The sequence below is a fragment of the Chiloscyllium plagiosum genome, unplaced genomic scaffold (assembly GCF_037043375.1).
Source record: "Chiloscyllium plagiosum isolate Xiang-an unplaced genomic scaffold, Cpla_swu_hap1 HiC_scaffold_16, whole genome shotgun sequence".
Lineage (NCBI taxonomy): Eukaryota > Metazoa > Chordata > Chondrichthyes > Orectolobiformes > Hemiscylliidae > Chiloscyllium > Chiloscyllium plagiosum.
In genome coordinates this window covers 20,287,307-20,312,350 of record NW_028270154.1, presented here as the reverse complement: position 1 = coordinate 20,312,350, position 25,044 = coordinate 20,287,307, and the positions used below count along the sequence as shown (strand labels likewise).

The 25,044-nt window shown below is 42.6% G+C and overlaps 1 long non-coding RNA gene across 2 annotated transcripts in view; it reads right to left on the bottom strand.

Annotated features, from left to right (window-relative positions):
• Positions 1-25,044, bottom strand: part of LOC122556518 (uncharacterized) — a 188,930-nt gene that overhangs the window by 72,427 nt on the left and 91,459 nt on the right. The window lies entirely within an intron of this gene.

Here is a 25,044-nt window from a genome sequence, read left to right as displayed (position 1 = left end):
TCGAGGCAACAGTAAGGCCATGTTCCTTGGGAATTAGGCCAAGTGATCCTTCATTCCCTTCACCATCAGGCCGGCTTACCTGACGGTGCTGGGATTATAGTTCGGAGGGAATGGGGTATGCAAAAAAAAACTTAGGAACACCATATTGTTAAGGTGAGGCAGAAACTGGGCTTTTGGAAGCATTGCTCCCTCTCCATTGTGGGCAAAAACCTGGTCAATCAGGTGTAAGGCACTCTCTCTGTTGTACGTGATGCAGTTCTGGCCCATTCCCCAAGCCTGCACTGCTGCAGTCACCTGAGCCATCTTTCACTTATCTTCTGCAGGTCTAAAATGGATGTGCCTGGAGGGACACCATATACAAAACACTGGATGGGGTGGGATGAGGAGGGAGGATGAACATACCCAATGCCACCGTCATCCTGACGGCCACCTTTGCGTGTGGTCACATCAAGCTGTGCGTAGATGCTTGGTACGCAAACACCAAGTGTTCACCATATACTGAGATTGTACCTGTCCCCGGTATTGCGGTATTGCGAAGGATGGGACTGGCTTCATTGCCGGGAAGCACTCCAAGTAGTTGGACCATTCTGCATCACCTGTCTTTCATGGAGAAATTTGCAACAAGGTACGCTTTTGACCACAGCTCCATCAGGAAGTGGTCAGCACGCAGTGTCTTCAAGACCCTGTGGGAAATGGAGAGAGTGGATCCTGTGGGTTCATCCCCCAGGAGACTGTCAAAGTCATTTGTCAGAATGCCGCATCACCAGAACTTTCCAAGAAGCACCAAGACATTGCTTGGCTGGTGGTGAGAAGGCACTATTTGTGAGATCCTTCTTGTATGCCTGAACTTTCTGCAACGCCACATGCTGCCCTTGGAGCAGTTGCAAGAGGTTAGAGACTGTCTCACATCTCCTGCTGGAATGTGCCTTTGCAAAGGAAGTCTGGAGAGATATGCAATTGTTTCTAACGAGGTTCATCCCAAGCAGCTCTGTAATGCGGGTCTCTGTGCTCCACGATCTGCTCCCCAGGACACACACCGAGACAAACATCGACTGCGCCTGGAGGACCTGGTGAAAGATGTTCTTTGCTGAAAATGTGTTGCTGGAAAAGCGCAGCAGGTCAGGCAGCATCCAAGGAGCAGGAGAATCGACGTTTAGGGCATGAGCCCTTCTTCAGGAATGAGGAAAATGTGTCTAGCAGGCTAAGATAAAAGGTAGGGAGGAGGGACTTGGGGGAGGGGCATTGGAAATGCGATAGGTGGAAGGAGGTCAAGGTGAGGGTATAGGCCGGAGTGGGGTTGGGGGCGGAGAGGTCAGGAAGAAGATTGCAGGTTAGGAAGGCGGTGCTGGGTTCGAGGGATTTGACTGAGACAAGGTGGGGGGAGGGGAGATGAGGAAACTGGAGAAACCTGCATTCATCCCTTGTGGTTGGAGGGTTCCTAGGCGGAAGATGAAGCGCTCTTCCTCCAACCATCGTGTTACTATGGTCTGGCGATGGAGGAGTCCGAGGACCTGCATGTCCTTGGTGGAGTGGGAGGGGGAGTTGAAGTGTTGAGCCAGGGGGTGGTTGGGTTGGTTGGTCCGGGTGTCCCAGAGGTGTTCTCTGAAACGTCCGCAAGTAGGCGGGATGAACTCAGATTTCTCCAGTTTCCTCATTTCCCCTCCCCCCCCCCATCTTGTTTCAGTCAAATCCCTTGAACTCAGCACCGCCTTCCTAACATGCAATCTTCTTCCTGACCTCTCCGCCCCCAACCCCATTCCGGCCTATCACCCTCACCTTGACCTCCTTCCACCTATCGCATTTCCAATGCCCCTCCCCCAAGTCCCTCCTCTCCTACCTTTTATCTTAGCCTGCTGGACACACTTTCCTCATTCCTGAAGAAGGGCTAATGCCCGAAACGTCGATTCTCCTGTTCCCTAGATGCTGCCTGACCTGCTGCGCTTTTCCAGCAACACATTTCCATTTTAGATGGATATGGGCCAAGTGCCGGCAAATGGGACAAGGTTAGTTTAGGGTATCTGGTCGGCATGGACAAGTTGGACCGAAAGGTCTGTGTCTGTGTCTGTCTCTATGATTCTATGCTCAAAAAGGGGAAAATAAAAATCACAATCCCCTTATGGACAGATTGTGAGAATAAGGAGAGAGATTTATTTTAAAATTCACAATCTTGTCATAACAGAAGGTTATCATTCCCATCACTGCAAGAGTTTCTCAGGGTAGTGTCCTAAGCTCAACCTTCTTCAGCTACTTCTTCAATCACCTTCCCTCTATCATAAGGTCGGAACCAAGCCTGTTCACTGATGATTGAGCAAGGTTCAGTACAAACCATAATTCGTTAGACACTTAAGCAGTTCACAATCAAGCAGCAAGACTTGGGTGACAATCAGGTTTGGGCTGATAAGTGTCAGGTAACATTCAGTCCAGACAAGTGCCCAGCAATGACCATCTCATGCAAATGAGATTGAAGCATTGTCCTTTAATGTTCAATGGCATTATGATCACTGAATCCCACACAATCAACATCCTGGAAGTTGCCATTGACCAGAAACTATGGTCCCATCAACACTGGTTAAAACACCAGGTCAGAGGCTGGAATTCTGCAGCTGCCATCATACTTGTTGAATGCTAATCTCTGTTCACTATCTAAAAGGTATTGGGAACATGATGAAATACTCTCCACTTGGCTGGATCACACTTAAGAAGCTTGACCTTCCAGGCCAAAGCTGTCTGAGCGATTAGGACCCCACCCATGACTTTTTACATTCATTTCCGTTATTACTGATGCATAGTGGCAGCACATATATCATTTGTTAGGCTCTCTGCAATACCTCACCAAGGCTCCTACAACAGTACATTCCAAATCCGTGACCTTCACCATCTAGGCGGACAAGGACAGCAGATGAATAGGAACAACGTTCCCCTCACATCATTCTGGCTTGGAACTATATTGCTAATCCTTCACAATCACCGGGTTGAAACCCTGGAACTACCTCCCCTCCAGCACTGAGTAGTCCGACATACAAAAGACTACAATGTTACAAGAAGGCAGTTCACTGATTCTCTCGGATACATAAGAATAGCCAATAAATGGCAGCTTAGCTAGTGATGCCCACATCCATTGAGTGAATATTTAAAAGATCAATATTCTTTTAATATCTATTTCATTTCTATGATTATGAACCGGTGAGGCTTTTGTTATCTGGATGTCATTATAATTTTATAATGCAAAATATACAGCTGGATTCATTACATTTTGAATCAGATCCAATAATGCTATTTGTAATTTAATAAACATTTGAGGATAAACATTCTGATCAATGTTATTTTAAGACTAGTTGTAAGCCAATTATAATAAATGGTTTAATGGCAGCACCATAATAGGAGCTAAAAGAAAATGCACCTTGTTATCTTTAATGCTGCAATATTTGTTATTCAAAATTGCATTTTTAAAAAAAGGGAAAGGGTCTATAACTGATATATTAATTGATCTTCCTCCTTCAGATTGACCCTACATTCTAACCATGCAGAGAAAATAATCTGAGATCAATGGCCTAGAATCTTATTTCGAAATACTGTTCAGAAATAATAAAACTTAGCATTTATTTCTATTCTCATACACCGTATATTTATAATTGTGGGAATTGTTAAAGTAAAAGTAAAAAATTTGAATCCTCCTTGAGCGGATTACTCTTTGATCACATTCTGCCTGTAAGAGATTTTGCTAAAAGTTTTGGATCAATTTTCTTCCACATTAGTAGCTGAATTGACAAGTAAATCTGTTTGAGGTGCTCTGTAAATTTGCTCTGGTCAGGAGCATTTAATCACGGACCAAGTTATTGAGGTGGAGCTTCAATTACAATAGCCTTCTGGATGGGAAGTCAAATATACACTCGTTAATTATCAAATAAATAAGTGGCCAGTTTTACCAGGGGAGAGGAAGAGGGGTGGCTAGGCAAGTGAGCATTGTTAGGGACTCAAGTCACTACAACATGATATTATTGACAAAATTGGAACTATGTAAATGTCCTATGGCGGACACTTTAAAACAAAAGTACAATCAAAGCCAGATAGAAAAAGACTCTCTAGCCCATTCACTCTCGTCCACACAACTGGGAGAACTTGGACATCGAAGGTCTAGGGCTACACATTCCAAGCCCCATCAAAACAAGATTGGAGATGACAGCAGGGCAGGAAAGTAGGGTAAAAGCATGCTATGATGGTACTGCCACTATCAGGGATCATTCCCAGGACTAATTACATGCTAAATGGATACAGGCATCCAGTTTGAGGGGCGAAGGTGTTAATTGGAAAGGACTTTGCAGCTTCACTCAGAGATTTTGGCCCTCCAATCCTGCTCAATTTGAATTTGAATTGAATTTATTGTCATGTGTACCGAGGCACAGTGAAAAGCTTTGTCTTGTGAGCAATACAGGCAGATCACAGGGTTCAGTAACATAGATAAATAGGTAAACAGCGGCAAAAGCAAAAACACAGGTACAGGCGAATGTTAACCACTGTGCATGATCATGCTGATCCTCTATCTCAATGCCAAACAACCAATGTCTCCCCATACATACCCCTTCAGCTTTCCCTGCACTGCTCACTGGGCTTGCAAATTTGGGGACCTGTCCTTTGCCCTTCCTCAAAGGGTGAGAGCGGAAGTGATCGATTCGGAAGCTGCCTGCTGAAAGACTGTGCCATTGCCCATACTGCTGGAGTGTGAGCTTAGGACCTTACTTTAGTCTTGACTTTGGAATCCCAAAGTCTACAGGAAAATGCTGGCTATACGCTCCCTGCTAAATTAAAACCTCAAATCTTACGCTGTAGGGACTGGCTTCTGACTCAACTTACATTGCTGATTGCATCAGGAATTTGAGGAGTTCTCAGATGTTTCAGCATCTGGAATACCTGTACTTTGTTTAAACCTCTAGTTGATGATTCTACATTACCTAGATTTCTCCAGGGTTCCACTGACACTGGGATCAGATGGACAGAACTTTGGACACTTGAACTATGTGTCCTATACTGGCAGCCAGACAAAAGGAAATAGGACAATAAAAAGACTCGTGCTCTCACTCTGAATGCTGGAAATCAGACATTGTCAAAAGGAATCAGAACAATAGAATTTCAACCATCCTGCAAAACCGAGAATCTTGAAATTGAAAGTTCAACCACCAAGACCAGTTAGCATTGTTGCACAGCTGCAGTGTTCAACTCTTCACAAACAACTTGCATGTCTGATCTGTATATCTGTGGGTTTTTTGTTAAACTGTCATCTTTTTAGATTCACCTCTGTGAGAAAAGATTTGCTCACCCATAATAGGCCTACAAAAGCAAATTGGCCAAATTGTACCAGGACACCCAGAATTCCCGAGCAACTCACAAACTGGGTCAGACAGCACACAGACAATGGAATATGTTTTAAGCTCCCATGGACATGACAGAGATCTCAAAGCCCTAAGGGCAGTTTCACAACCCAGCAACACCAAAGCCACACAAAGAGCAGGATAGACAGAGAGGCACCACAGGATAATGGAAGCATTTCACCACTTCAGAAAAGACTAAACACCTAGCTGTGAAGATGAATGGAACCATGATACTGTCAGGATGTTGCAATGTGTGAAGGAACAGGATATTCATCCGATAAACTGTTTTCCAATTAGCATCCTTGCAACTAAATTACTCCATTTCCAGAAACATTGTAGTTTCCCATTTCTTAATCAGTGTCATTGTGCAGCATTACTATAAAACTGGTCTCATCCTCAGCTCTAGGAAGAGAAATCCGATCTGTCTGTGCAGACTGTCAGTTCTGTGTTAGCCTGGGGATCAATTTCTTTTCCACCAATATGCTTGCAATAAACTGTTTGTCAATTTCACTTTGAGCTGTGTTTTGTGATCTCTAACCTATTGGGCAAATTTCTCTGACAACCTCTGACTTCTAATCCGAGTGTATGCAGGTTCTATTACGAATTCTTCATGGTTTAATTAACTCTTTGTTAACTCAAGAAAGTGTAGTTAAATTGTGCCCTTTTAAAGCTTAACTTCATTTGGGTCTGGGACAAAGGTATCTACAAGGGAGAGGAATTTTTTTTAATTGATTAATTTTGTTGCAACTAACTGAAGAAGAGAATGAGTAAAGAATGGGACCCACCTCGTCCCTCCCCACATGAGAGCTTAACAATGTAGGGTATTTAGCCTAGAATCATAACAAATTGATGACCCTCACCCCAGGTCTGAGCATAACAGCATAGAACTTCAAGCAAAGCATATGAATGAAAAATATAGCTTCAAGAGAGTCCACCAGTCCTAAGCCTGCTCAATATCAATGATGCCTGAGCCGCTATCCCTCCTCCATTGCCTCGTCATTGTCTACCCGGACCCAACCAACATTGGAGTCACCAGTGGTCAGGTGCCATCTTTCACCGCTGGATCGATTCTCCTCCGCCACCACCTCACTGCCGCCTGCACCAACTCACCAACATCAGAGTCACATCGCACACTACTTGGCCCACCTCATTGACGTCACTGAGATGCTCTTCCGTCACCACTTCACCATGGCAGGCGCCAGACCCAACCAACGACAAAGTCGCTGATCTCCAGGTGCCACCTTTTGCTGCTGGGCCTGCCTTACTAATAGCGCCTCCACCAACGTAGCAGCCACCGATTCTAATGCCAGGTCTCCTGCTCCGTCTGGAAAGGTAAGTAGGGGCTGATTTGAATCTGCACTGGGCTCACTCAGCATCACCACGAGGTATCTCAGTGAGAGGAAAGATGAAGGCAATGCTGTACTGAAGATAGTCTCAGAGGCCATAGTCTCTCTTTCTCAATTCAACAAGAGTGATCATCCCTGAGAGAAAACAACTGCATAACGAGATCTTTTCAAACATGATACCTGCGATTAACCATTACAGCCAGGATAACAGCTTAATTAAATGGTTGCAATGTTGAATTGATCAGATTAAGAACAATCAAAGAAAAGGTCACCATGCACTAGTTTTTATTGAAATATTTAATGGATAGAAAAATCCTTGTTTGTCTTTCCTCTTTCTCTGCCAGAAGCATCTGTGTGGGTACAGTTCCTGACAAATGTGCATAACCGTATGAATTGTGCTGATTTGTCCAGGCTTTCACAGTTTTGGATAAAATAGTTTAATCAACTTACCTTCTTTGTTTAACTTTGGGAAACCTGTCTGAGTAAATTTTTCAAAGCCTTAAATTTGGGTAGTGGGACACTGACTGAATTAGTATCGATGAGGAGGCGCAGGTGTTGGACTGGGGTAGACAAAGTTAAAAATCACGCAACACCAGGTTATAGTCCAACAGGTTTATTTGGAAGTACTAGTTTTCACAGTACTGTTCTTTCATCAGGTAGCTGTGGAGCAGGATTATAAGACACAGAATTTATAGCAAATGATCACAGTGTCATATATGTAACTGATACGATATATTGAACAAACCTAGAGTGCTGTTAAATCTTTCATCTTTTAGAATGGGTTGCAAGTTTCAGTTTGTTAATATGTAAATGCCAGACATTCTTTCAAATCACATTCTCGAGATAACTTAAGGTTTTATATTAAAAAAGTAACATCACAGTTCAGACAATGCATTAAAGGTGTGAGGTTAGAGTCTGTCTATATCTTAATCTTGAGTTAGACTGGTTCTATTTCCAAAGTAGGAATTTATAATATGTTACATGGATTGACTGCCTGCAGATTGTGTGCTTTTTGAACAAAATAGAGTATATCTGCAATTACAATTCTGCAAATGCAAAATCACCCCATAGACTTAAATATGTGTGTGTGTGTTTGTATGTGTGTGTGCATGAGAGAGAGAGTGAGAGTGTATGCGTGCGTGTGTGGGAGAGAGTGAGTGTGTGAGTGAGAGTGTGTGTTTGCCTCTTGGGGGTGCATGTGTGTGTTTCTGAGAGGCTGCATGTGTATGACAGAGGGTCTGGGTAAGTGCGTGAGTCTGTAAGAGTTTGCGTGTATGTGTATGCATGTGAGTGTGTGTCAGAGAGCGTATAGTGTAGTGGGGACATCTGTAGTGTGATATGAGTCAAGATTAGAGTGATGCTGAAAAAAGCACAGCAGGTCAGGCAGCATCCAAGGAGCAGGAAAATCCTGCTGTGCTTTACCAGCACCATAGAATCATAGAGATGTACAGCATGGAAACAGACCCTTCGGTCCAACCTGTCCATGCTGACCAGATATCCCAACCCAATCTAGTCCCATCTGCCAGCACCCGGCCCATAGCCCTCCAAACCCTTCCTATTCATATACCCATCCAAATGTCTCTTAAATGTTGCAATTGTACCAGCCTCCTCCACATCCTCTGGCAGCTCGTTCCATACACATACCACCCTCTGCATGAAAAAGTTGCCCCTTAGATCTCTTTTATATCTTTCCCCTCTCACCCTAAACCTATGCCCTCTAGTTCTGGACTCCCCGACCCCAGGGAAAAGACTTTGCCTATTTACCCTATCCATGCCCCTCATAATTTTGTAAACCTCTATCAGGTCACCCCTCAGCCTCCGACGCTCCAGGGAAAACAGCCCCAGCCTGTTCAGCCTCTCCCTGTAGCTCAGATCCTCCAACACTGGCAACATCCTTGTTAATCTTTTCTGAACCCTTTCAAGTTTCACAACATCTTTCCGATAGGAAGGAGACCAGAATTGCACGCAATATTCAAACAGTGGCCTAACCAATGTCCTGTACAACCACAACATGACCTCCCAACTCCTGCACTCAATACTCTAACCAGTAAAGGAAAGCATACCAAACGCCTTCTTCACTATCCTATCTACCTGTGACTCCACTTTCAAGATCTCTTTGTTCAGCAACATTCCCTAGGACCTTACCATTAAGTGTATAAGTCCTGCTAAGATTTGCTTTCCCAAAATACAGCACTTCGCATTTATCTGAATTAAACTCCATCAACCACTTCTCAGCCCATTGGCCCATCTGGTCCAGATCCTGTTGTAATCTGAGGTAACCCTCTTCGCTGTCCACTACCACTCTAATCTTGACTCTAATGTCCAGCATCTGCAGTCCTCACTTTCACCTTGTAGTGTGGCATGAACCTAAGGTCCCTGTTGAGGCCATCCCCATCGGTACCAAACTTGGCTAGCTCAGCCACTCTGCGTTATTGCATATCCCGATGTCTGCCTTGGAGGGTGGTCACCCGAAGATCCATGGCCGAATGTTCCTGACCAAAGTGTTCCTTGACTGGGACTTTAAACAACTAGGAGAAAGTCAGGACTGCAGATGCTGGAGATTCGAGTCAAAATCTGTGGTGCTAGAAAAACACAGCAAGTCAGGCAGCATCCTGATGAACAGCTTATGCTCAAAACGTCGACTCTCCTGCCCCTCGCATGCTGCCTGACCGGCTGTGCTTTTCCAGCACCACACGTTTTGACTTTATAAAACCGCCAAACCTTAAACAGACCATTGTTCGCAGCAAACTACCTAGCCTTCAGGACTACATCGATCACAATACCATGCAACCCTGTCATGGCAACCGCTGCAAGATGTGTCAGAGTGTTGACATGGATTCCACCATTATACATGGGGACTCCACCCACCATGTACGCGGCAGGTACTCATGTGAATCGGCCAACATTGTCTATCTCATACACTGCAGGCAAGGACGCCCTGAGGCATAGTACATTAGCGAGAGTGAGCAGAGGCTACGGCAATGGATGAATGGACACTGCACAACAATCAACAGACAGGAGTGTCCTTCCCAGCTGTGTACCTGCCGCGTACATGGTGGGTGGTGTCCCCATGTGTAATGGTGGAATCCATGTCAACACTCTGACATATCTTGCAGCGGTTGCCATGACAGGGTTGCATGGTATTGTGACCGATGTAGTCCTGAAGGCTAGTTTGCTGCGAACAATGGTCTGTTTAAGGTTTGGCGCTTTTATAAAGTCAAAACGTGTGGTGCTGGAAAAGCACAGTCAGAGAACACTACAGGGGTCAGGGAAATTCAGCTTCGGATCTTCGGGTAACCATCCTCCAAGGTGGACTTTGGGTTATGCAACAACGCTGAGTGGCCGAGCAGAGGCTAGTAACCAAGTTCAGTACCCATGGGGATGGTCTCAGACCCTGTGTTATATACACGCTCTTCAGTTAATACAGGTATGACAAGTGATTGATTGCTGTTCACTTGAGTGCCTAGATTAGAGTGGTCTGGAAAAGCACAGCAGGTCAGGCAGCATCCGAGGAGCAGTACCACTCTGATCTAGTCTCTGATTTCCAGCATCTGCAGTCCCCCCTTTGCCTTGCTGTTCACTTAAGTTTGCCATTCCTTTCAGTTCACTGTTTGAACACAATTCTTCGACAAATTGGGCAATGGGTATGTTTGGATGGAGAGGCCTGAATTTATCCAGATGCACTACTTATGTTGAGCTGTCAACAGCTGATTCCTTTGGGGCTGGTTCTATAGATTGTTCTCATGCTAAATGCAGGAAATTCAGCTTTCTAACACTTCAGTAGGTTTGACTCAATATAGATTCCAGGCAAAGGTCCAATTTCAATCCTGGGCCGGTGATGAGTTAGTAGGACTCAGTTGCTGGCTTTTGGTTTCCGAGTATTCAAATTAGGTTTGGAAACACCAGCTTACACTCTCATTTATAATCATTATCCAGTAAGTCCTCTAATTGTAACTCCTGGACATCAAGGGAAGCAGGACCTGTGTTTGACAGCTCCTGAAGTTAAGAAATTGAGTATCCAGAAAATGGATAAGAAGTGGGAAAATAACTTCCACAAAAATTATTGGCATTAGCTCGGATTGGAAATTATAAGGCACTAAGAAATAGATGCACTGAAGCAGATGCAAGGTACATTTATGTCAGTTTGAAATAAAAATGCAATTCTTACCAAAGTGCCTCCTGTCTTGAAGAAATCATGTGATCTCTATCATGGGAGCTGTCATTTTTCCATAAAGTCACAGTGTAAGTCAGACTGTTGGCTTGCTAGCTCAAAACATAGTGTCAGAAGTAGAGCTGTAGTGAGTGTTAAAAAAGACATTGTTATTGCTATTGATGGAGAGACATAAGAATATTTAGACCAATGAAAGCTGCTCCAAGTAAGTGAAACAAATTGAAAACAACCAAAGAAACAGACCACAGCTGAAGTACTGGGTCATTTTGTTTTTATTCACTAGTGGTACATCAGCGTCACTGGCTGGGCCAGAATGTATTGCCTGCCCCTAGTTGCCCTTGAGGAGGTGGTGGTGAGATGCATTCTTGAATTAAATAAAAAGAAAATTCCATGTGCTGAACACAGACCCACAATGCCCTGAGGGAGGGAAATTAGACTTTTGATACAATGACACTAAAGGAACGGTGATACATTTCCAATTCAGCATGGTAAATGTCTAGGACAGGATCTTTCAGGTGGTGGTATTCCCACGTATCTGCTGCTCTTGTCCTTCTGGATAAAAATGGTCATGAGTTACTGACTAAGGACCTTTGGTAAACTTTTACAGTGCACCTTGTAAAGAGTACACACTGCTGCTACTGAGCATTGGTGGTGGAGAAAGTAGCTAGGTGGTGCCACACAAGCAAACTGCTTTGTCCTGGATGGTTTCAAGTTTCTTAAGTGTAGTTGCAGCTTCACTCATTCAGACAAGTGGGGAATTCTCCATCATGCTCCTGATTTGTGCTTTATAGATAGTGGACAGGCTTTCGGGAGTCAGAAAGTGTGTTACTTGGTGCAGTATGCCTAGCCTCTGACCAGCTCCTGGACTAATTTTATTTATATATTGAGTCCAGTTGATTTTCTAATCAATGGTAAAACCAAGGATCTTGAAAGTGGGGGATTCAGTGATGATAACACCAGTGAATTTCAAGGTGTGTTTGTTGGATTGTCTCTTATTGGAGATGGTCATTGCCTGGCATTTGAATTGCGTGAATGTTACTTTAGCACTTGTCAGCCCAAGCCTGGTTATTATCCAGATCTTGTTGCACTTTAACATTGGCTTGCTTTAGTCATGAATGGTGCTGAACATTGTACAATCATTGGCAAACATTGTGATTTCTGACTTAATGTTGGAGGGAAGGTCTTTGATGAAGCAGCTGAAAATGATTGGGTCTGGGGTACTACCTTACAGAACAGCTGCAGAAATTTCTTGGAGCTGAGATGACTGACTTCCAACAACTGCAGCCATTTACCTATATGCTAGATATGACTCGAACCAGCAGTAAGTGCTCCCATGATGCCTACTGACTCTAGATTAGCTCGGGCTTCTTGATGCCACACTCGGTCAAATGCATCCTTACTGTCAAGGGCTGTCACTGTCAGCCGACCTCTGGAATTCAACTCTTTTTTCAATGTTTGCAGTCCATGAATGCAACTTCACCTTTCACAGCTCCTGGGAAATTAAGGGTAATATGAAATAGAAATACCAACTTTTCTACATATGTTGGCCAAATTAGAAAATTGCAACAGATCTGCTTAACAGGCAGAACAACTAAACATAACTACATTCTAATCACTGTTGGAAACTGAATGTTGCAAAATATGGTCCATCCTAAAGCTCTCTAAAGAAGACAAAAAGAAACTGTAGAAACTTTAGAATCTCGATGGCATGCTTTGGACCCAAAGCGAACCTAATCTATGAATGCTCCCTTTTCAATAGAGTCATAGAGATGTACAGCACTCCTTGGGTTCAGGGTAAGAAAGTGACCAATACTTCACTTAATTAATGCAGCTCAGAGAATCCTGTGAGTTTGTGCAACTAAAAGATGATCCAATTAAAGAAAAGTCACGTACCAAGGGCTAGATGCAATACTGTCGAGGACAAAGGGCAAAGGAGGAGAACACATGGCCAGTGAGAAGAAAAGAATGCTCTCACTTCAAGATGCCAGATCACCTTGCACATAAGAAGCCAATGGAATGATATCATCCAAAAATTCTCTCAAATCACTCTGCACCATATGATAAGATTGTCCACTCAGGTTGCTAGTGATAAGCAGCTTTGTATCTGTTGGGATGCTAAGTGCATCAGGTCAACATCAAGTGTCAGATGGTCGGTTACCAGTATGCTATTTAATATTGTGACCTTCACAGACTTGTGTTAGGCAACATATAAATCCAAAAATGAAGCCCTCAAAAGTTTGAGGCTCTGTGATGCCACTATAGTCATGCCAAAAGGACATATTACTATGCAATGACAAGAATAAAGTTGTGGAGCTCTACTTCACAGACATCAAACAAAAGCTACTCATCTCAGCTGGAATCTGTCTAAAGCTTGGATTGGTAACACTCAAGGTGCCAAAACAGATTTGTAATAAGTCATGGTACACTAAATCACTGACTGCAGAACAGATCCCAGGGGAGCCAACAATGTTTTACTGGTTTAGGATATCTTACTTCAGTATATCATTTTGACGGAGTTGAAAGTGTAAGATCAATTTAGCATTTGCTGAGGAAAGACTCAGTTACCATCTAGGCTAGTCTGAAAAGTAAGATAAAAGCAATAAAGTAATTGACATAGTGATAACTCCTACAGAATTGATTAGAAGCACGGTAGCAGTGAAATAACCTGGAGATCTGACAGCATGCATCCACTCAAAGTACTGAACAAAAAGCTTGAAAGGATCTCACTATTTAATGCTAACCATCAAAGAAATTTTGTCACTACTTACAAAGGCAAAAGTTTTCACTGCCCTAGTTGCCAGGGATAGTTACTAACAAGTGAAGCTGGCAGGAAGTATTAGGTTTCTAACTATATTCTGGATGTCATTCAACAGATACAGATAGCTGCGTCATTTCCATGGCCCCAAAGGATACAAATACAAATAAAATTTAATGGTTAGTGATCTACCTGAAGTCGAAGCCATGGTGGATGAGCTGTTGGTTTACGGATGTGCCAACAAAACAGAAGCAATGAGTGACCACAGTCAAAATCCAGTGTGACTGCTAGGCAAAACCTGCCAAATGAATCTGAAGTTGAACAAGAAAAATTGCAAGTAAAGAAGCCCCCAAATCAAATTCTTAGGCCATGTACTGACTACTAAAGGTCTTCTTCACCTGTATCCCCAGAAGGGAAAAACTACAGCAGTATTGCAGCCACCTATAAGTATTAAAGTCATGCAACAATTTGTTGGATTCATTAATTAATCAGTAAAATTCTTGCTCAATTTGTTATGAGAGTGGGAACCATAAAGCCAACTCACAGTCAAGGACTTAGAGTGGTAGTGGGACAGGAAGCAGCATTCACTAAAATCAAGCAACACCAGTGCCGAAAAGCTATGATGTAAATGATGAAGTCACCCTCCAGTGTGATGCCTGTGAGACAGAGTGTGGAGCAACATTAATGCAGTAAAAACAATCAGTGTACATACTACCAGATGTGAATAGTGGAGCAATGTTATGTTCAGATTTGAAAACAGTTCTCATTAGATTTTCTTTGTTTGTGAATATTTTTATTAATGAGTCGAAAACAATGGCGCTGGAAAAGTGCAGCAGGTCAGGCAGCATCTGAGGAGCAGGAAAGTCGATGTTTTGGGCATAAGCCCTTTTTACTAATGCCTTGTGGGAAAAAAGCAAAGTAATAGTTGAGGCCATTTCAAGGTATATTTTTAAGCCTCCGCAGGGCTGCAGGGACACATGCTGGACGTGGCATACCATCAGGGGAAGCAGTTGTGCGTTGCAGATATGCTGTTGAGAGCAACACTCCCTTGGAAGAAAGTATAAGATGCTACAACAGAGTTTGAATTAATCTTCCAGAACCAATGTGAAGCAACAGCTTGGCATGCTCAGGAATTCATGAAGCCAGCAGAGACATTGAATCTAAATGTCAAGTGCTTTGCTCAAATCAAGTGTACAATTCAGCAAGATGTAAATCTCCAAGAGCTGCTAGATATCGGCATTAAAGGATGGCCTGACTGAATTAAGGCATACCTTCTGCTTTACCAGCATATGGCATACAGAGATTAATTAACATCCCAGGATGGCACGTTGTACAAAGGAAATAGAGGAATTGGTTGGTGCCTTTTAGGGGCCTGAAAGATGTGGGCACCAGTCACATACACATCTCATCATTGGATATAGCCTGCCAACATTTTGCCCACCCTTCATGACTATCGTGATACATTTTTTATCCAAATGCAGGTTACTTTGGAAGCACACACTTGGAGTGCAAGGTGCACTGCAACTAGCATTAAGAGGCTGCTGCAAAGACACTTCGTGAACAAGGATAGGCATTCAGCACACAAATTGAACCAGGCTGCACCCCACAGTTGCTCATTTGCTTTCTTAGCGCTCGCTCATCTGGATGGTCACACCAGTCCCTGGTTGATATGTGCAGCCACACCGTCAAATATCTTGCTTGGCAGCAGCTCTAGTTCATTCTGCTCTCTGGTAGTGTGCCTTGTCGGTCTCACACTGCACCATGTGCAGGATATATGTGACAATCAAATGCTGCAAGCAGATGACCATATCCCAAAGTCCTTAGTGACTTCACCAAAGTCCACAAGGCACCTATCAATCAGGTTGATCCTGCCCTTCTGATGAAGGGTTTTCGCCTGAAACATTGATTTTCTTGCTCCTTGGATGCTACCTGACCTGCTGTGCTTTTCCAGCACCACGCTCTTGACACCTATCAGTCAGGTCCCAGGCTATAAGTCCAGGGCAGCATCTTGGACCAGTCTATATAATAGGTCATTATCTAGCATCCAGTCAGAGTCTTTCAGTGCCTTTGCAGTGCAAAGAGTGGATAATGGTCAGTGACATTCCTTCTGCAGGATCAGTATCAGGCCTGGGATGGAAGCAGGAAGGGATTGCAGGAGGAAGATTTACTGATAATTTCTCTGTGGCCTCCTTGCTCTCCACCTGAGATGTCAAAGAATTGGGTTCTGGCGGAGGCAGCTGTTTCTCCACAGAGGTGGTGAACATCCCACAAGGTGAGACCAGGAGTCACGGCCAGTGGTGTGCAATGAATGACACTTTCAATGAGGTTGTTTTAGAATGAAGAGTGGTGCTTACTCAGTTAGTAGGACATGGATGTCTCAGCATTCCCTCAGAAGCAGTTCTGATCTTCTCCTATTTGGGTTAGCTTTCTCTCCCTGTAGATACTGAGGAGTCTAATGTAAGGCACCCCTTCACCTGGCTGGGCCCCTTCTCTCTTACTATTGGCTGTCTTCTCCTTGACTGAGAGAAAAGGAGGCACTGAGTGAGCTGAAAATGGGTGACACAGCTGTTACTGCTGGTGCATTTGGAAAACATTTAGTGAGTTTTTCCAAAGGACTGAATAATAGAGTCCATATAGAGATAGTATTGTAGGAAGTTGGGGGTGAAACAAGAACGAGTGAGGGAAAATGTTGTAAGCAGCAGTGGTAGTAACACAGCATGGGTCTTGGTGGTATTTGGGCACAGCAGAAGATATAGAGTTAGTGTGAAGTAGTCGAGAGCTGAGTATGGCCATGGTGCAATTGAGATGGCCATTGACTTTCTTATGGCTCTGCTGGCTATTCCTGCTCACTGTCAAGACTGCACTGACCCAGGTTAGGACCTCAGACTAGGCTGCCAGAGTCTCTGCTGGTCCTCCTCTCCTCTGCCTTTGACTGGAACCTTCAGGACCCTGTTAGAGAATCATGGTTCCATGTTCCCTTTCTCAGACAATCTTTAGAAAATGTCCTTGTCCAAATGGGGCAGATTCAGAATATCAGTGCATTTGGATGCATAGCAGCATATGAAATATGGTGAAATCACAAGGGATTCTGGTCTTTTTGCAGATTTGCAGTGAGTGGCACATTGTTCAAAGAATAATGAGTGTTAAGATGGGGATAGTATCGGACATGAGGGACACCATAGGGGTTGGGTAGGTAATTGATGAGCTGGGTATGGCAAGATACAGTGAGAAATCAGAATGAAAGATCCCTTCAGAAACTCGACATACCTCACAATTAGCCAAAAAAATGTGAGATCCAGCCCACCATTCCTAAAGAGTTGAGAGGCGAGATGCTAAAGTACATCCACCCTAAGGAATTGCTAAGGGATTGCTTCAAATCTGAGGAAGCAAGAAACCTGCTCTGTTGGCCAATCATAAGTAATTAAATTAAGGACCAATCAGTCAGTATACTGCTTGTAATAAGTATCAATTAAAGCAGACTGAAAAGCTGAAGATGAGTCATTACATCCAAGACAGAATATTAGAAACATAGAAAATAGAAGCAGGATTACGCCATTTGACCTTTTGAGCCTGCTCCCTCCTTCAATATAATCATGGTTAATCATCCAACTCAGCATCCTGCTCCTGTTTTCTCTTCACATCCTTTGACCCCTCAGAATTCTTGAAAACATGCATTATTTTGCCCTCAACCGCTACCTGCAGCAAACTCATCACTCACTGGGTGAGGAAATGTAACCTCATCTCAGGAGTAAATGGCCTACTCCATATCCCTACACTGTGATCCCCCAGATATCAAGAACATCCTTCCTGCGTTTGCCCTGACTAGTCCTGTTAGAATTTTACAGGTTTCTATGAGTCCTCCCACGTCTCAATCTCCTAAACTCTAATGAAAATAGTCTAAACAATTCAGTGTCTGTTCAAACATTAGTTCTGCCATCCCAGGAAGCAGTCTGGACAACATTCATTGCAGTCCCTCCAAAGCCTGAACATTTTTCATCAGATAAGGAGACCATCAAAGACCTATAAGGATTTTTAGTCAACTTATTCAGAGTTGTTGTTTCACGCACCTGCAGCAGGTGGGGGGTTGAGCCTATCACCATTTGTTAAATATATCCTGTAGTTCTCTTATACACAATTAATGGTCTTGTTTATCTCCATCACCAAATCACTTGAGACTCCACCATCATAAGGACGCTAAGAGATGAACACAACCTGTGTAGACCTTCCCTCTACCTAGGCTATTAGAAGTATTAGTGATATCAATAACACTTGACAAGATTAATTTGCTTCCTTTTCCTGTTAGATTCTGCAGTCTTTTTTGGGTCGATCATCTTGAAAATATCCAATGAAAAGAGGTGACCAGTGTATTTTTATCAATGATGTTTTCTCCAACATCTCTTACATTTGTCTCAGCCTAATGCAAGTATAAACTCATATTTAAAGTAGACCAGATTACATACATTCTTTACTAACCTTCAGTTGGTCACTTCAGTTAAATTATTCCATTGACAAGAGACACCCATTGATAAGTTGCCTTAATGATCACTGCTCACAGAAGAAAAAGAGAGATTTGCACTTATGAAGTGCCTTACATGAACTCACAGTATCCCACAAGAAATACACCTGTCAGTTGCAGACAGCTATGTCCCACAAACAACGTTCAGGCATCTGTTGATTAGATTAGATTACCTACAGTGTGGAAACTGGCCACTGAACCTCTGAAGAGTAACCCAACCAGACCCATTTCCCTCTGACAAATGCACCTAACACTATGGGAAATTGAGCATGGCTAATTCGCCTAACCTGCACATCTTTGGACTGTGAGAGTAAACTGGAGCACCCAGAGGAAACCCACACAGACATGGGGAGAATGTGCAAACTCCACACAGACAGTTCCCCGAGGCAGGAATCGAACCTGGGTCACTGTGTGAGGCAGCAGTGCTAACCACTGAGCCACCGGGCCACCCTATGTAATGATATTCTTTGAGGGATAAATATTGGTCAAGACATTTGAGGTACAGTTCATCAAAAATTGTGCCATAGCATTCTTTGTGTTTACCTAAAGGAATATTCAAGACCTTCAATGTAATGTCGTACTTGAAAGGCATAACCTACAACAGCACTGCACTGGAGCATCAACATAGATTTTGTGTTCAAATGTTTGTAGTCTGTCTTAAACACAATGACTCAGAGGCAAGAATGAAGCACTGCCAACAGTGAATGAGTGTACACTGTGAGTGAGTGATTGACTCTCAATTTGACTGAGTTGCAAAGGTTTCATGACAACCAAACATGATTGTCCCCTCACCCAAAAGTCCAGCAATGTTCAATGTATAATGTTCAGAAACACGAACTCAGCTCAAATAACCCCTGTAAATTTCAGGGATGCTGAGGCTAACCTACCATATATACAACATGCAAATTTGGAGTAGAAGTAGATCACTTGATTTCATCCCCTGCTCCACTGTTCAATAAGATCATGGCTGATCTGTTCCCTCCACATTCACACCAAGCTCAATAACTTTCCACTGCATTGCTTATCAAAAATGAAGACTCTTTGTCCAGGCCTTTTCAGAAAAAGAGGTCCAAAGACTCACTGCTCTCTGTGAGAAAAAAAGTATTCTCATCTCTTTGCTAAATGGTGACCCCTTGTTTTTAAACAGTGATCCCTAGTTCTACGTTCTCCCACAAAAGGAAATATTCTTGCCATATCCATACTGTCAACAGCCCTTAGAATCTTATTTGTTTCAATTGTTGTCTGTAACTCTTATAAACACCAGTGGATACAAGATTAATTTGTACAACCTTTCTTCAAAAGACATCCCACCATTCTATGTATTAGTCTGATCATTTTTTTCTGAACTGCTTCCAAAACATATGCATCCTTCTTTGAATAAGGAGGCCAAGGTTATGCATAGTACTTCAGACCGGTCTACTCATCACAGGTCAAACATAAAACCCAACACCTTTCTGGTATATATTGTTTCATTAAGCCGAGTTACAAGAAAACAAGACTGCAGGTCGTAAAGTTGAATAAAGTTGGCCTTGATTTAAATCTAAAAGGTGACCAAAAATCAATTGGATTCTTCTGCAAGAGGTAGCACTTTGGAGTTCCTTACTCACAACATATTCTTCAACTTGCTGTTTTAAGAAAGTAAACAATGCAAGCAATACCTTTTTAAATTCATTTCTGTGTAGAATGACATTTTACGTGTCATGTATGGTGAATTCTGATTTCCTTATCTTTCTTTGGCTGCGGTCCCAGAAGCAGACCTAATGCAATTTCACACACTGAGGAGTTTATTGTAAGTTGTTAGTGATGCAGCATTTGATAAATGGTGGGAGAGGGGCCATATTCTACTTTGCTCCATCTTTCTCAGACCTGAGCAACCTTCCCTTCAAAGTGAAGTATGTTCTGACCTCTCTACCTATTCCTGCACTGAAGCAAGCTGACTGTGAATGGAAAAGCAAGTTTGCAATCGCCATGCAGAAAGATTTGTCACTGCAGCAGTACATTCTACTAAATGGTCACGTATTTCCAAATATGTCAATACATCAGGTGAAGATATTTACAGCCTTAGTGTTAAGTACCTCTACATGCCAGATTATCTGACTAATCTCTAGAAAGGACCTTCACTTTAAGCACAGAATATGAAAAGAGCATAGAATATGAAATATCTTTTAGTTTGAAATAAAGGTCTAAACAGTCAGTAAATGTGTTGGTTTCAGCTGCAAGATAATATGACAAAGGTTTTATCTCTGAAGAAAGCTATTACTGTGAGGCTTTCTTCATCTCAATAGCTTATTTCTGGAAGATTCTGAACAGCAAGTGTTGCTCAACTTTCCTGAATGGAGGGAACAAATTATTAAAAAATTGATTTCTGACATGGCTCCGTGAGTTGCTGGAGAATTGACAGATACTGAGCTTCTATTCTTTTTCAGTCAACCATTATAAATTATCGGCGTTTTGAAAATTTTCAGTTGAATACTGTTCAGAAGAATTAAAAGAATAAAATAGAAGCAAAAATGTTGGAATTAAAAAGCAGGCTTTTCAATGTCCGTAAAAGACAAAAGACTGGATTTGATGTCAACTGGTTTGGCAGCAGCTATGCCTACGGAGCCCAGTTAGTTGTGGGAGAGCTAGACTCCAAAGTCAGTCTGCCAATGATGGCAAAATGATGGGATTTCAATTAGACACATTCATTAGCCAGTTGACACCCCTGGTCCCTCAGCCCACTTCAATTTTAATGTGGCTCAGAGATTAAATGAGACTTGCACGGCTTTCCAAAATCTTCAGGTGGCAACCTAGGAAACAGCATTGGGTGTTCCAGCAGCCTCTCAAACTGGATCCTTCATTGTCAAGCCTGCAGTGCCTGAGTTAGGGAGCCGGAATCAGCAAAGGGCGACACTGAAAGGTCACAACAGTTCCCTCCACCGTCCTATGTCGGCAACTCATTGAACATAAGATGTAAGAGCAAGCCATTTGGCAGGGAGAAAGTGAGGACTGCAGATGCTGGGGATCAGAGCTTAAAAATGTGTTGCTGGAAAAGCGCAGCAGGTCAGGCAGCATCAAAGGAGAAGGAGAATCGATGTTTTAGGCATTTCCAGCAAAACATTTTCAAGCCATTTGGCATTTTGGGTCTTCACCACCATTTGAAAAGATCAAGGTCTATCTGGTTAAGATCTCAAGTCCACTTTCCTCCCTAACCCTTGACTTGCTCGACTATCAACAATCTGCAGTTATTATATGATACTCACACCCTGCAATTCCATTCAGAATATCACAATTGAATTTGACACCACCACATTCTCATGCAATAGACTCCAGATACTAATGACTTGTTCAAGTCATCCATTTTGTCTTTAAGGACATCCAAAAGATGGTATTTCTATTAACACAACACTGTCTCTGTACTGCAGTGAAATGTCAGTCTGGATTTACTTCGAGAACCATTCTGTAGGCAGGTGCTAGATTACATCCAAGAGCATCTCCTCACATTCATATGTTTCTTCTCATTCACTCATGAATTGTGGGCATTACTGGCTGGGCCAGTAACCGCTCTTTGCCCTTGAGAAGATGGTGGTGAGTTGGCTTCTTGAATCTTTGCAGTACCTGTGATTTATTTAGACCCACAGTGCCTTTAGGAAGGGAATTCCAGGAATCAGATCCAGTGGCAGTGAAGGAACAGTGATATATTTCCACATCAAGACAGTGAGTGTCTTGGAGGGGCACTTGCAGTTGGTGGTGGTCTCACATACCTACTGACCTTGCTCTTCTGGAGTGTAATGGTTGTGGGATTGGATGAAACTGCATAAGGCTCTTTGGTGAATGTCTGCACATTTTGCAGTTGGTACACACAATAGCGGCTTAGCATCGGTTGTGGAGAGAGTGGATGCTTGTGGATGTGATGCCAATTAAGCAGGCTGCTTTGTCCTGGATGATGTCAATTTTCTTGAGTATTGTTGAAGATGCACCCATCCAGGAAAGTAGACAGCATTCCATCACACTACTCACTTGAACCTTGGGGATGCTGGACAGGCTTTAGGGAGTCAGGAGGTGAGTGACCTGCTCTTGTAGCCACTGTGTGTATGTGGTGAGTCCAGTTGAGTTTCTGATCAATGGTAACTCAAGGATGTTGATATGTATCTGTGGGGGATTCAGTGACGGTAATGCCTTTGAATGACATGGACCAATGATTAGAATGTTTCTTATTGCAGGCAGTTATTGCCTGGTATTTATGTTGCATGAACGTTACTTGCCACTTGTCAGCTCAAGCCTGGAGATAGTCCAAGTCTTGCTGCATTTGAACATTACCTGCTTCTTTTACTATCTTCTATGTTCCATTTTCCCCTGTGAAGGATGCACTTGGCATCCAGGCCATGCTTCTTTCTCTTGACAACTTTGATGAGATAAGTAATCCAACTGGTGGAGATCATGATAAGCTGCTTTCTGTTGGAATAAGCAGGGAATAAATGCAATGATTTATTTTGATTTGTTTTGTTGAATCATCTTGAGTTTTGGGAGTTTCTTACAGTTTAGTTGAAAAATGAAGGAATTGTCTGAATCTAAATTAGAAAAAGACTGGTCCATTAATCAGATGGAACTGAATAGAATAACAATACATATCATAAGCATTTTAACTGAAGTTCGGAACAGTTGCAGCAGGAGTTTAATTATAGAGAGACACAGTAATGTCCCTGATAAGTCCAATCTGAGGGCATATGCCCACAAACACATTTCAAACAGAGTTTCATGATCGCAGAGAACACCCCCTATCCACATGAATGCATCACTGTGTAATCCTGTAAGCCTACCAAATGGTCATTGTCAAAATCAATAGCTTCAAATGAAAACACAGTAAGGCTTGAGTAACTCATTATTCAGTTTGGTCACACCTTATGTCATGACCACTGCTTCTTACCCCAGATCAGTGATGGACACAGTGAAATTTTATTTGCAACAGACTATTTTTTTTGTGAAGAAGGATCATACAACCAAAAAATGACTGCAAATGTAAATTCTGAGCAATGTAATTCAGTGCTATTTGAAAGACCTGTGTAGAATGTCCTAACTTTAACAGAGATCCTGGAATGTCACACCTGATTGGTATCAATGAAACATCAAAGAGAAGGACTTAGAGATGTGCTGTAAACTGAACTTAATGTCCTGTGAGTTATGCCAGGGTGCAAACATGATGGGAACAAAAAGACCAGCTGGGTGAAAGGTTTGTGTGTAGCCCTTTCATGAATACACAAGAACAAGGGTTAAAGCCAGTTTCAAACCGTATGCACAAATAGATACAGGTTTGTGCTGTGAGAGTTACTGCTAAGAAAACTGTAGCAATTCCTAGACTGAAGATAAGTAAAAGTCTCACTCAACCTTTGATAGAAGCCAGAAAACAAACAAAACCATAGTTGAAAGAAAATAACTCAAAGGTTTTTAAACCAACCTGCAAATTCAAGAATCTTGAAATTGACTGCTCTGCTGCTAACATCCGTGCTAATGGTATCACTAATGCAATTGTTGCAACATCACATCATCTTCTCTTTATGGAAATCAAGGAGACTGATCTAGATATTAAACTCCTATCTTTTTACCTAATTTTGAACCCGGGTGGATGTGCATTTTTACTTGTGTTGTAACTAACAAACCCATTTTTCATGATTCTGAAAAAGTCTGGTAAAAATGGTTCCTTTTAAAATATAACTAATTTGGTCTAGCAGAACAGTGGATATCTGGGAAGGGGTTATTTTTATATTAGACCATAAGATATAGGAGCATAAATTAGGCAATTCAGCCCATCGAGTCCATTCTGTCACTCAATCACAGCTGATAAGTTTCTCAATCCTATTCTCTCACCTTCTCCCCATAACCTTTGATCCCCTTAACCATCAAGAGCCTATCTATCTCTGTCTTAAATATTCTCAATAACCTGGCTTCCACAGACTTCCGCAATAACAAATTCCAAAGGTTCACCACTCTTTGGTTGAAGAAGTTTCTTCTCATCTCCATTCTAAAGGGTCTTCCATTTACTTTAAGGCTGTGCCCTCAGGTCCTAGTCTCCTGCTAATAGAAACATCTTCCCAATGCCAGGCCTTTCAGTATTCTGTAAGTTTCAATTAGATCCCCCTTCATTCTTCTAAACTTCATTGAGTATAGACCTCAAGTCCTCAAATGTTCCTCATATGTTAAGCCTTTCATTCCTGGGTTCATTCTCATGACCCTCCTCTGGATCTGCTCCAGGGCCAGTATATCCTTCTTGGGATATGGGGCCTAAAGTTGCTCACAATATTTTATATGTGGACTGCCAGATCCTTATAAAGCCTCAGAAGTACACCTCTGCTTTGTATCCTAATTCTCACAAAATAAATGCCAACACTGCATCTGCCTTCTTAATTACCGACTCAGCGTACAAGTTAACCTTAACTCCCAAGTCCCTTTGCACTTCAGATTTCTGAATTTTCTCCCCATGTAGAAAATAGCCTATATCTCTATTCTTCCTACCAAAGTGCGTATGTTGTATTCCATCTGCCATGTCTTTGCCCAGTCTCCTAACCTGTCTAAATCCTTCTGCAGCCTCTTCATTTCCTCAATATTACTACCTTCCCTCCACTATCATTGTATCATCTACAAACTTAGCCAGAACGCTCTCAGTTCCTTCATCTAGATCATTAATGTATAAAGTGAAAAGATGTGGTTCCAACACTGACCGTTGTGGAATGCTGTGTCCAATTCTGGTCTCCCTCCTTTAGGAAGGATACCGTGAAACTTGAAAGGGTTCAGAAAAGATTTACATGGATGTTGCTATGGTTGGAGGGTTTGAGCTAAAGGCTGCAGCAGTTTTCCCTGGAGTGTCGGAGACTGAGGGGTGACCTTGTAGAGGTTTATAAAATCATGAGGGGCAT